This window comes from Mesoplodon mirus, assembly GCF_964341445.2.
Source record: "Mesoplodon mirus genome assembly, chromosome: 5".
Taxonomy (NCBI): Eukaryota; Metazoa; Chordata; class Mammalia; order Artiodactyla; family Ziphiidae; genus Mesoplodon; species Mesoplodon mirus.
This window is the reverse complement of record NC_138980.1, coordinates 33,094,393-33,107,347: the sequence shown is the minus strand read 5'-3', so window position 1 is coordinate 33,107,347 and position 12,955 is coordinate 33,094,393.

The following is a 12,955-nucleotide window of genomic DNA, read 5'->3' as shown; positions in this document are numbered from 1 at the left end:
GCCGTGTGCATTTGGCACATGGTTATTCTAGGGGCTCAGGACTTGGTGCCATCCACGGGGGCTCTGCTGCCAGGGGACTAGCACCTCAGATGAAATGCTAACGGGGCAGGAGCTGGAGTGCCTGACCCGGGAATCCCAACGCAAGATAGATCCCGTCTGTAGAGCGCTCCAGCTACCCCTGGCCTTGGAGAGAAAAGTGTGTCACCAGACAAGGATGCGGCCCCTCTAGAATCTGGAAAAGGCAGGAACCAGAGTCTCCCCTGTAGCCTCAAGAAAGAAATGCAGCCCTGCCCACACCTGGATTTTAGCCAGTGAGACCCATGTTAGACTCCTGCTTTCCAGGACTGTGAGGGAATCAATGTGTGTAGTTTTAAGCCTTTGAAAAAAATTGCAGTTGTGCACAATGGAATAAGAAGAAAATTATCCATGCTTTCTAATCCCCATTTTATGTATTTCCAACCCACCTTTATAAATACCAAAAATATTAAGCATGGTGATATTACTAAGAACACAGTTCAGAAACACATACCATCTCACACCCATTAGGATGGCAAATACTAAACAACAACAACAACACAGGAAATAACGAATTGGTGAGGATGTGAGGAAATTGGAATCCTCTTGTGTGGCTGGTGGGAATGAAAAAAGTACAGCTGCTGTGGAAAGTCTGCAGGGTCCTCAAAAATTTAAACATAGAATGAAGATATGCTCCAGCAATCCCACTCCTCGGTACATACCCAAAAGGAGGGAAATTGGGACTCAGAGATATTTGCATACGCATGTCTATAGCAGCGTGACTCACAACAGCTAAAAGGTAGAAACAACGCAAGTGTCCATGGACGGATGATGGATAAACACAATGTGGTCCATCTACACACTGGCGTGTTATTCCGCCTTAAAAGAGAAGGAGGTGGGCTTCCCTGGTGGCGCAGTGGTTGGGAGTCCGCCTGCCGATGCGGGGGACATGGGTACATGCCCCGGTCCGGGAAGATCCCACATGCCACAGAGCGGCTGGGCCCGTGAGCCATGGCCGCTGAGCCTGCGCGTCCGGAGACTGTGCTCCGCAATGGGAGAGGCCACAACAGTGAGAGGCCCGCGTACAGCAAAAAAAAAAAAAAAAAAAAAAAAAAGAGGAGGAGGGACTTCCCTGGTGGCGCAGTGGTTCAGAATCCACCTGCCAATGCAGGGGACACAGGTTCGTGTCCTGGTCCGGGAAGATCCCACATGCCGCGGAGCAGCTAAGCCCGTGCGCCACAACTACTGAGCCTGCGCTCTAGAGCCCGAGAGCCACAAGTACTGAAGCCCACGCGCCTAGAGTCCGTGCTCCACGAGAAGCCACCGCAGTGAGAAGCCCACGCACCACAACGAAGAGTAGCCCCTGCGCACAGCAACAAAGACCCAACGCGGCCAAAAATAAAAATAAATTTAAATAAAAAGAGGAGGTTCTGACACCTGCTACAACGTGGATGAACCTTGAGGACGTGATGCTCAGAGAGGCGCGCAGACACAGAAGGACAAATACTGTCTGGTTCCACTCACATGAGGTCCCCGGAGGAGTCAGATCCACAGAGACAGGAAGTATAGATGGTGGGGGCCAGGGGCTGGGGGAGGGGTGGGGAGTTAGTGTTTCATGGGGACAGAGTTTCAGTTTGGGAAGATGGAAGACTCCAGGAGATGGATGGTGGGGACAGTCTCATGACAATGTGAATGTGCTTAATGCCACCGAGCTGTGCACTTAAAAATGATACATTTTATATTTTACCACATAAAATTTTTTTTTCTCTTAAATACATCCCGACAAGCAAGCATTTCCCGTACCGTGTGGGATGCTTCCTGGTGTGTTCACTGTTCGCATCAGAGGGCGACAGACACCCCGCCAGGAACGTGACCCCATCGTGGCCCCCCTTCAGTTCTCCAGTCGCCGCGTCCTCCACTCCACGGAGATCCCCGGCGCCCCCAGACCAGGAAAGGGCGGTGCACTGCAGTGTCTCTTCAACAAAGAGTCAAGGATTAGGCCCCGTTGAGTTTCCATCCTGTTTGCCTTTGATTTTTTTTAAAAAGCCTTTCATTTTAACTATTAGGCATTTCAGGGCAGGCTGCACAGTGTCATCTGCATTTCAAAAAAGCGCCGCTGTGAGGATTTGTTTTCTTCCTTTTTTCTGTTTCCTTGTTCTTCTCCCAGACGTCGTTGGTAATCTACAACCGTCTTTTGTTTTCTTCAAGGTCCTCTATCATATTATCTCACATTGTTCCAGGCAGTAACTTTCTTCTTTGTCTGCAACTCCTCCACAGGACACAGCACTGACCACCCCCGTCCAGTCCCCCCAGGGTCCAAGCCAGCACTCAATGTGGCACCGAGAACCCAAATTTCTCAGGGTCGCCCCAACCCCGTTTCGGTTCCACCCAAGACACACTGAGCGGAAATAAGGATTCTGCCTTTCTAAATCCCCGAGAAGCTCGGCAGCCACTCCCGGCCGCCAGCTGCAGGAGGAACCCAGAACTGAAGCACCGGGCTGGCTCCTGGCTCCAGGCTGGGCCCCAGCGGGAATCGGGCTGCACACTAGAGGCACAGTGACTGTCACCTGCGTCTCACTGGGCAGGTGCCCCTCAGTTCCACCGTGTGGATTCGAAGGATTGTTTATTTCTGTGTCTAATTGTCACACGGGGGCAGTTTTCAAAAACTGTGGTAAAACACACATAATCTACAATTACCATCTAAGCGCACAGCCCAGTGGCATTAAGCACATTCACACTGTCGTACAGCGATCCCCACCATCATCTCCAGAACGTTCCATCTTCCCAAACTGAAAGCCCGTCCCCATGAAACCCTAACTGCCGTCCCCCACCCCCACCGGCGACACTGGGGCCGTTTTGAAGCTTGGGTTCAACTTTCCGTGTCCATATACGTCTGTCGTTGGACAGAATAGGCCATCATGGATCTGGTTAAGAGATAAAAACTGCAAGCATTTAGTGTTCTAGTTGAGTTATATTTTATATTCGCCACGGTTCACGGGTCAGCTTACGACACGAACCGTGGTATATTTAGGCTTTTAATTCTTTTGGTAAGGAGCTGACAACTTCACTGTACAATCCTACTAAAACAAAGTGGGACAACGCCGGGAGGTGTCGGTCTCACTACCATCCAGAATTTCATTCTCTGAATGTGAAACTAACTGATCAATAAAAATCTAAAACCCCACGACTGCATGTCAGAGCGACAAGAGCTGGAGGATGGTCGAGTTTCCAGCTGATGACGAGCACATCTGGAAGACGGACGCGCTGCTGCCCTGTTCGCGCCCCCGAGTGCACCCCTCTCCCAGGCCGCCCAGGTCTGTGTGTCTCCCACCGTTTGGGACATCAATTGCCGACGCCCTCGGGCTGGCTGCTGAACGGCCCCATGTCACCCATCAGCGCTCACCAGGACGCACTGCCTCGGTGGTACAATATAGCTGCGAACGTTTCCGTAAACAGTCCCTGTTGTTCTTTCTTTTCTTTATTTTATTTTTGTATGAAAATCCTAGGCTCTGATACCTGCTTTCAACAGCGCCATACATCAGAATATAAGGGAGTGAGGGAAACAGAGGAAAGATAATAAAAATAAACTTTTTTTTGGATACAGAGTGCGTTTGCTGTATTCTCAATCATGCTGCCGCCCGCTCAGTAATTTGCCTCGTCCTCGGGGGCGCGCGAGGGGGCAGAAGTAGCTCTCAGGATGGAGAGATGGCCTGGCCAGGACGGGCCTGTGATGGGGGCCTGTGTCCTTCTGTAACTTGACCACAGAAGCCGTGATTCACATCTGCACATGTAACCGAATGGCAGGGAAACACAGACAGATGCACATGTGGAATGGCCGGATCCGAACGGGCTCCTGGGTTGTGCCGGCAGCAGTGGCCTGGATTTGATGCTCTGCTGTCTGGTTACCCTAGTGTCTGGGGTCTAGCTACTGTCTGGGTGCTCTGGTATCTAGGTGCTGTAGTATCTCGGTGCCATGGTTACAAGATGACACCGCTGGGGAGGCTGGAGCAAGGGTGCTCTAGTACATACAGAACTGCCTGTACATTTCTTTGCACCTTTCTGTGACTCTAGAATTACTTCAAGTAAAAAGTTTGAAACTGCATTTAAAAAAATGAAGGCAGTGCTCCAGAAATCAGTTCTCTCCCCAGGCTGGCGGGGCTGCAGATGGACAGAGGCAAGTGGACACCTGTGTGACCACACGCCATGGAGAAGGCCTTTGAGCCCGCATGGCGCGGGGAGCAGGAGGCCTGGGGATATGGGCAGGTCCTTCCTCTTGGGGGCTGCACTGTCCTGATTCTGCGTCCCCCTCACACTCAAGTCAGGACCGGTTCCCATCTGTCCAGGAGACTTGGGGGCCTCTGAGCAGCCCTGGCTAACCCCACCCCAGGTACCTCCCGACCTCAGCGTTTGCAGGATGTCCGCCTGTGCCCAGACCCGCGAGCGGGCGGCTCATAGGGCCCGGACTGTGGGGTGTCCCTGATGGGGCCCAGCTCCGTGGGGACAGAGCCCTGTAATGCATCTAACACCCCGCAGCACGTTGTGTTTCTGCAAACCCGTGTCAAGGTCGGAGTCCCCTACTTGGAGACAGTGCGCGTGTCCTTGTTAGGATAAAGGAGGGCGTTAATATTCTACTAGCAACCAGAGGTTCTGGAAGCAACAGGAAAGCGCCGTCCTGAAAACGCAGCCATGGTGGAACCCACGGGACTCCAGGTGAGAGGGAGGCCACCGCTGTGCCCCTCAGGAGGGCAGTGGCTTAAAATGAAGTGCCCCACCGCCACAGTGACCCCGACACCCCCATGCTGGCTCTGGGTGCCTGGAAATTGCAAGGACTCCCTGAAAGCACCTGTCCCATCGGGGCACCGTCTCTGGAATCGGGGAGGCTGTCGCGGCGGGACGGTGCCCTCAGAGCTCTCCAAAAACATGGCCTGTCCCCAGGATGGAGGTGGCGAGTTGAAAGGAAGATTTTAAGTGCCACTCCCGTCTCCTGAAGCCAACGGTCCCAACATAAAGGTACTGGCAAGGACAGGACTGGAATCCCAACGACCTTGACAAGATAAAGACAAGATAAAGACACCCTTCACCAGTGGCGAGTCCAGTGCACAAAGAGAAAGCGGGTGTGGGGCTTGAATCGGACCCCCAAGTCCACGTGTGAAGACCTGAGCCTCAGGACCTCAGACCAAGACCTTGTTTGGATATAAGGTCGTTGGAGGTGTAATCAGGGGGCCCTGATCCAACAGGATGGTGTCCTTACAAAAAGGGAACATGTGGACACAAATGCACACAGGGCAGCGCTCTGTCAGCCTATGGCAGGGTCTCCCCACCCCCACTGCTGCATCTGCTAGTCATCCTCTTTGGGGACTGTCCTGGCCACTGCGGGGTGTGGAGCAGCCTCCCTGACCTCCACCCACTCGATGCCAGGAGCCCCCCCAGTGTGACAGCCACAGATGTCCCCAGACGTCGCCCAGTGTCCCCTGGGGGCAGGACTGCCCCAGTGAGACCCATGACTGTGGGTAAATCTCTATTAAAGGTGTCTCAGCTGATGTGCCGCCTTTTTCAGTTTAAAAGAACATACAGTTTCCTTTAAAATGGTCCTAGAGAGACGCCACCAGCGATTAAAAGAAGTATTTCCTTCTGAAATCCAAGGAAGGGCACATACTTTTTTTTTTAATATGAATGACCAAACACTTGAGTATTTTTTTTAAGGACACAAAAATGTTACTTTTTGTTTTCAGATTCTGAGATCTGAGGTTTTCCTTTAATTTTTTTTTTCAGAGTATGATTCCCGTTAAAGTTCAAAAACAGGACAAAGTAGACATTTCATTTAGGATTGCAGATACAAGTGGCATCCTTTCATTTTTAAAGGTCATAAAATATGAGTAAAACATATATAACGCCAAAACGAAATAATTTTAGAAAACAGAAGAGCCGGGTTATCAATGATGTGAAATATGCCAGAGGTGCTGGGTGTGTGTCCTGAAGTCTCCCCCCAGGACCTGAGTCCAGGGGACATGTGACCCGAGGTCACAGGAGACCCGGCAGAGCCAGGTCTGGACCAAGGACTCCTCCCCGAAGCCACCTCCCCAGGCTAATAACCATGAGAAAAACACTAGACGAACCCCAGCTGTGGGGCTCGTTCTACAAACCCCCTGACCCGTCCCCCTCACAACTGCCCAGGGCACCAAATGAGGCATGACTGAGAAACCGTGACAGCCCAGAGGGGCCCAGGAGACGGGAGGCCTGGACATCACAGGGGACCCTGCGGACATCAGGGGAACCCGAGGAGATCTGAACAAAGCACGGGTGTCAGTTCATCACGTCTCAAGTTCGTTGTTTGTGACAAATGTACTCTACAAGGGGAAGCAGGTGTGGGGCACCCAGCTCCTATCATTATTCTATCGTAAATCTAAAACCCCTCTGAAATCTACAACTTATTCCGAAGTGACAAGGGAAGTGAGTTTGGTTTTGAGAAGTGGGCGCAGAGGTGAGGGGACAGTGGGCCCAAGGAGAGACTGGGTGGCCGTGGGCCGAAGGACGGTGTCCGGGTGCCCTGTGTGCGAGGGCAGAGCACCGGGGAGAGGCTGGGGTCAGCTCTCCGTTCCAGGAACCGGTCAAGCCAGCGCCTGGCCCTTCCGAGGGTGGTGGCCTTTACGATGCCTCGTGACTGCGGTGGAGGGAGCCATCGCTCCCAGGGCGGGTTTAGCGCCTGCAGGGCAGGGACAAGGCCCACTGTGGGGGGCGGGGGGAGGAGCCAGCAGCAGGCGTGGGGACGGCCAGGTCCCAGCGCCCATGCAGCCCAGCCCCATGGCCACCTGGGGAAGGCACACACCGAGCCGATGACAGTGCCCACCCCGGGCTCTCCCCTGACCCGGTGAGGGAGGGACGTGAACAACGGGCATGTCTTCTGCAATAATAGTAAAAATCCATGCCTGTGTTCGGTTAAAGGGCAGCCGTAACAAAGCACCACAAACAGCGAGGCTTAAACAACACCTGAGATCAGGGGTCCCAGGATGGCTCCTGCCGAGGGACCACCTGCACCCCACCCCCATCCCTGCTCTCTCCCGGCTTCCGGGGGACACAGCGCCTCCCAGTGTGTCTGTGTCCAAACGTCCCCCCTCATAAGGACACCAGTCCTGCTGCGTTAGGACCACCTGCTTCCGTGTGACCTCCCCTTAACTAACTACTCCTGCAAAGACCCCGTTCCCACACAGGTCCCACTCTGAGGTGCCGGGTCAGGACTTCAACTTCTGAGTTTTTTGGGGGGCACAGTTTAATCGATAACAAAACCCGAACTCTAAGGACGCGAGTCCACATGCGACTGAAGCCAGCGCCGGCGCCCAGACCGTTCTCTCCCCTCCTTCCTGGGCACGCGGCACGAGGCCCCATTGTCCTGGCAGCCCCACGTGGCCACGTGACCTCTCACGTCGGGACGAGGCACAAGGGCATCTTGCTTGCGATCTCAAGGGCCGGTCGGGCACCTGCGCGCTCCTTCCCGCTGCCTGGACCTGGCCTGGCGCCCATCCTCACCTCCCGCGCTGGGACACCTGCTCCACGCCTGCTCCCCCACAGCTGCCCTGTGAGCTCCACCGTGGGATTTGAGGGCGCCGCTGGAGCAGCTTTGCTCTCCCATGGGGGCCCCACCCCCGGCTGTGCGCATGACAGTGATGCCGAGACTCTGGGTCCACCTTGACCCCCAGAGCCCAGCCAGGGGTCCCGCCCCTTGGTTGTCAGCTTCTGTGGCAATGACCCCGTTTCCAAACGGCAGAGAGGCTGGGGCAGGTCAAAGATCGACCTGAAATCACACGCCAGGACCAGGAGAGAGGCGTGTGTGGGTCCAGCGGCTCCCAAACCCCAGGCCCTGCACTGCAGGGACTGACACCGCTGCAGTGCCCGCTCCCCGGTCCTCCAACTCGGGCACCAGGATGCAGCCCCTCTCTTGGCAGGATTCTCAGAGCCAGCCTGCAGGGGCCCAGGTGGCTCCCTGCCCCATCTAGTCTCCCAGGGCCCACACTCTGAGGCCCGGGCCTCGGTCTGGGTCCCTGGGGAGGCTTAGGGGTGGAGGGGCTCTCTGTGTCTACCCCCTGGCCACGCCCAGCATTCCCCAGACCCTCGGCCTGCCCAGCTCACGAAAGCTTTGTATACAGTTTGTCTCAAGGCCACGGAGATGCCTGCTGAGAGCCCAGACAGAAAGAACATTCACAATTTCCAGAGCAGGTGTTAGAACACAGCTCCCAGAGGTGTCCCTACCCTAGTCCCAGGACCTGTGGACATGTCATCTCACATGGTGAGGGTCCTCATAAGAGGGAGGCAGGAGGGTCTGAGGCCGAGAGAGACGGGAGCTGCTGCGCTGCTGGCTGTGAGGATGCAGGAGGGGCCGCAAGCCAGGGATGCGGCGCCTCCAGAAGCTGGAAAAGGCGGGAACCGATGCTCCCCTGGAGCCTCTGGAAGGACCAGCCCTGCCCACGCCTGGATTTAGCCTGTGAGACCCGAGTCGGATTCCTGATGTCAGCACTGTGAGAGAACCAAGCTGTGTGGTTTTCAGCCACCAAGATCATGGTGACTTGTTCCAGCCGCCGTCGGAAACGCCCTACAGTGAGAAGCCCCAGAAAATCAGCCTCAGGGTCACGCAGAGCTCCCTCTGGCTCCAAGGACCTAATGCTTCAATGACAGCCTGTCCTAAACAATAAAAACACAGTCTGCTTATCGCAACGCTTTACATGTTCCTGCCCAAGTGGGGGCACCAGGAGGTGCTGCAAAAGTGCCGAGCAGCCATTTGAGGAGGACGCCACGAGTGCAGGACCCTGGGTGGGAGACTGAGAACCACCAGCTGGCCGGTTCCCACGCGGCCGCCGCACACAAGCCGGTGTAGCTCTAAGCCCGACAGGAAACTAACAATGCTTCTTGTCCAACCATTCCCAAGTTGTTCTGTTAACCATCCTCTCAACAGCTCCCGGAGTACTTGGAAGTAGACCGTGAACTGAAACCCTGACCTACTTCCCAGGACCAGGAGCCAGGCTGCAGTGCAGAGGACAGAGACACAGGCAGTGCCGTCGCCCAGGAAGGGTGTTTGCAGAGCTTTGCGGGGAAAGCCTTCATCACCTATTGCAGAGAATCATCAGGTCCCCAAGTAAAAGGGGCCTTCTGCAAAGACGAGCAGGAGGCCGATAAGAAAAGAATTACAAATGGCCAATAAACTCGTGAGAAAGGTATTGTGACCCTGCGTGGGAAGTTAAAAATAGGGACTAACTCCAAATAGTCAATTTTTTAAAATAATACCAAGAATTGGTGCCGACGCAAGTGGTTAAAATGGCATTTTATGTTAAATATTTTGACGCGCTTTTTAAAAATATTGATAATGTAATATTCCAGAAACCATAGAATCGTACACTCTAAATACATGAATTGTATATGTGAATTATGTCTCAATAAAGCTGTTTTGTTTTAAAAGCAGTACTATGCTATGGTCTCAACCTTTTAATTTATATTTTTTATTTTTAAAATATATACATATACGTTTTATATTTACACATGTTTGTATATGTGTAATTAGTTTAGTGGATATTTTCTGCCCTCTTTCCTGAGTTCTCTCCAAAATTTCTACCACTTAAAAACCTTGTAATTTAAAAAGTGATTTTATGAAACCTACAATAACAAATGCTGGAGAGGGTGTGGAGGAAAGGGAACCCTCCTACACTATTGGTGGGAATGTAAGTTGGAGAAAACTCTAATTCAAAAAGATATACGGGGGTTTCCCTGGTGGTGCAGTGGTTAAGAGTCCACCTGTCAATGCAGGGGACAGGGGTTCGAGCCCTGGTCCAGGAAGATCCCACATGCCACAGCGCAACTAAGCCCATGCGCCACAACTACTGAGCCTGCGCTCTAGAGCCCATGAGCCACAACTACTGAGCCCGCATGCTACAACTACTGAAGCCTGTGCGCCTAGAGCCTGTGCTCTGGAACAAGAGAAGCCACTGCAATGAGAAGCCTGCACACTGCAACAAAGAGTAGCCCCGCTGGCCGCAACTAGAGAAAGCCCACGCGCAGCAACGAAAACCCAATGCAGCCATAAATAAATAAATTAATTAATTAATTAAAATAAATAAATAAATAAATAAATAAAAGACATGTGCACCCCTGTGTTCATAGCAGCACTATCGACAGTAGGCAAGACAGGGAAACAACCCACATGTCCATCGACAGAGGGATAAATAAAGAAGGTGTGGTACATGTACACAATGGAATACGACTCGGCCATAAAAATGAACAAAATAACGCCATTTGCAGCAACATGGATGGACCTAGAGATGATCACACTAAGTGAAGTAAGTCAGACAGAGAAAGACAAATACCATATGATATCACTTATATGTGGAATCTAAAATATGATACAAGTGAACGTATTTACAACAGAGAAATAGACTCACAGACATGGAGAACAGATTTGTCGTTGCCAAGGGGGAGGGGTGTGGGGGAGGGATGGATTGGGAGTTTGGGGTTAGCAGATGCAAACTATTATAGATAGGATGGAAAAACAACAAGGTCCTACTGCATAGCACAGGGAACTATATTCAATATCCTGTGATAGAATATAAAAAAGAATATAAAGAATATAAAGAAAACAATATAAAAACGAATGTATATATGTGTGTAAATGAATTACTTTGCTCTACGGAAGAAATTAACACAACATTGTAAATCAACTATACTTCAATAAAAAATAAATTTTAAAAAATTGCTTTGGGGGCCTCCCTGGTGGCGCGGTGGTTGAGAGTCCGCCTGCCGATGCAGGGGATACGGGTTCGTGCCCCGGTCTGGGAGGATCCCATATGCCGCGGAGCGGCTGGGCCCGTGAGCCATGGCCGCTGGGCCTGCGCGTCCGGAGCCTGTGCTCCGCAACGGGAGAGGCCACAACAGTGAGAGGCCCGCATACCGCAAAAAAAAAAAAAAAAAAAAAAAAATTGCTTTGGGCCTCCCTGGTGGCGCAGTGGTTGAGAGTCCGCCTGCCAATGCAGGGGATATGGGTTCATGCCCCGGTCCGGGAGGATCCCATATGCCGTGGAGCGGCTGGGCCCGTGAGCCATGGCCGCTGAGCCTGCGCATCCGGAGCCTGTGCTCCGCAACGGGAGAGGCCACAACAGTGAGAGGCCCGCATACCGCAAAAAAAAAATTGCTTTTATGGACCCTTGGTACGTATGATACATTGATCTTCCTCCCAAAAAGCCATCACCCCAGTCTGACCATGAAAAACATACCAGCAAACCCCAAGAGAGGGGCGTCCACATAACTCCTGACCCGTTCCTCTCACGACTGCCCAGGGCTCCAAACAAGGCACATCTGAGAAACCGTCACAGCCCAGAGGGTCCCAGGAGATGGGAGGCCTGGGCGTCTCGGGGGACCCTGCAGGGTCCTGGGGCAGAGAGCATGTGGGCTTCAACGAACCCTGACACAGCAGCGAGTGTGGGATTGTTAGTTGTGAGCGACGTACCAGGACACGGTAAGATGCTGTCTATCAATGGGGGGCACTGGGGGCAGGGCACATGGCAACTGTGCGCCGTCTTTGAAACTTTTCTGCGACTCTAAGACTGTCTGAAAAAATAAAGTCTATTAATAATAGTGAGAACAATAATAAAAGGTCCAGAAAATTCTTTACAAGCATGGCGTTCCTTGGCCTGTGAAGCAGTCAGCCCGGTTTGTCCTGGGGGCGGCCAAGGGGTCATTCTCTCATGGGCAGTGGGCGCCCGGCTAAGGCCTGAACTGCACGCTGCACATCCAGTCCCCTAGAGCCACTAATCCTTCCGCCCTGGACCAGGGCCCGCCCTGACCTGGGGCTGGGAGTCGGGGGTCCCTCTGTACCCGTAGGCATCCACACGCCCCCACTTCCACCCCGCCCCAGCCCCAGGTGGCACACGGAGGCATCCGTCTCCCGGCCCTGACGCAGTTTTGAAACTATTTACATTTTCACCTCCGGGCAGATGATGGGTTTCACTCGTGTTTGGAAGCAGGTTTCTGTGATGCAATTTGCGTACCTGGTGCGCTCCTGGGGGCCAGGAGTCTGGTCCTTCCCGCCCAGGCCTGTGCAAAAGCTCTGCTGTACGTCCCGAGATTCCCACGCTCGCAGCAGCTCCAGGGTCCGGCCTCCCGGGCTCAGGGTCTCCCGGTGCGGCGGGCCTTCCCGCACGCGCACCGCGGCCTCACCTGCGCCTTTTCGCTGGGTCCTGCAGGAGCGCAGACGACCCCCTGCAGCCCGCAGTGCTGCACACTGATGTGTGTGTGTGCCAGAGGGGCCCTGTCCGGAGAGGCTGCAGGTGCAGCGAGTAGGAACCCAGGCTGTCGGCCGAAAGGGGGTTTCAGAGAGACGACCGGTAACTTTAGTGAAAGCGTGAGCCGCAGCATCTGGGGCCTGCTTACGGAGAATCTGCAGCCATCCAGCGTGCGACCCCACTGATGGGAAACGTCCAGGACAGGCAGATCCACAGGGACAGGGAGTGGGTTCCTGGTTGTCAGGGGCTGGGGGAGGGGATGGGGGTCACTGCTGATGGGGACATGGGGGGCCTTCCTTTGGGGTGATGGTATGTTCTGGAATTAGATAGAGGTGATAGTTGTACAACAACAAATGCCACTGAACTGTTCACTTGAAAATGGTTACTTTCACTTTATGCAAGTTTCACTTCAATGGAAAAAAAAGAACTTCAGGCACCACTTCAGAGGGGGAATTTGTCCCATAAGCCGGGGCATCCGACGGGCCCTGCTCTGCTGGTCGGAAGATGTTCTCCACACGCGGGGCCATGACATCCCCACCCAGGCCTTCACAGAGACAGGGATCCCCCCCGCCCCCCAGTGGGAACAGCCACCACCTCTCAGCCCAGAAAGCCGTTCTGTGTGCAAGCGGGGCCCAGACATCCAGCTTCTTCCCCCACCTGCAGCCCCAGTTCCAGGATATACA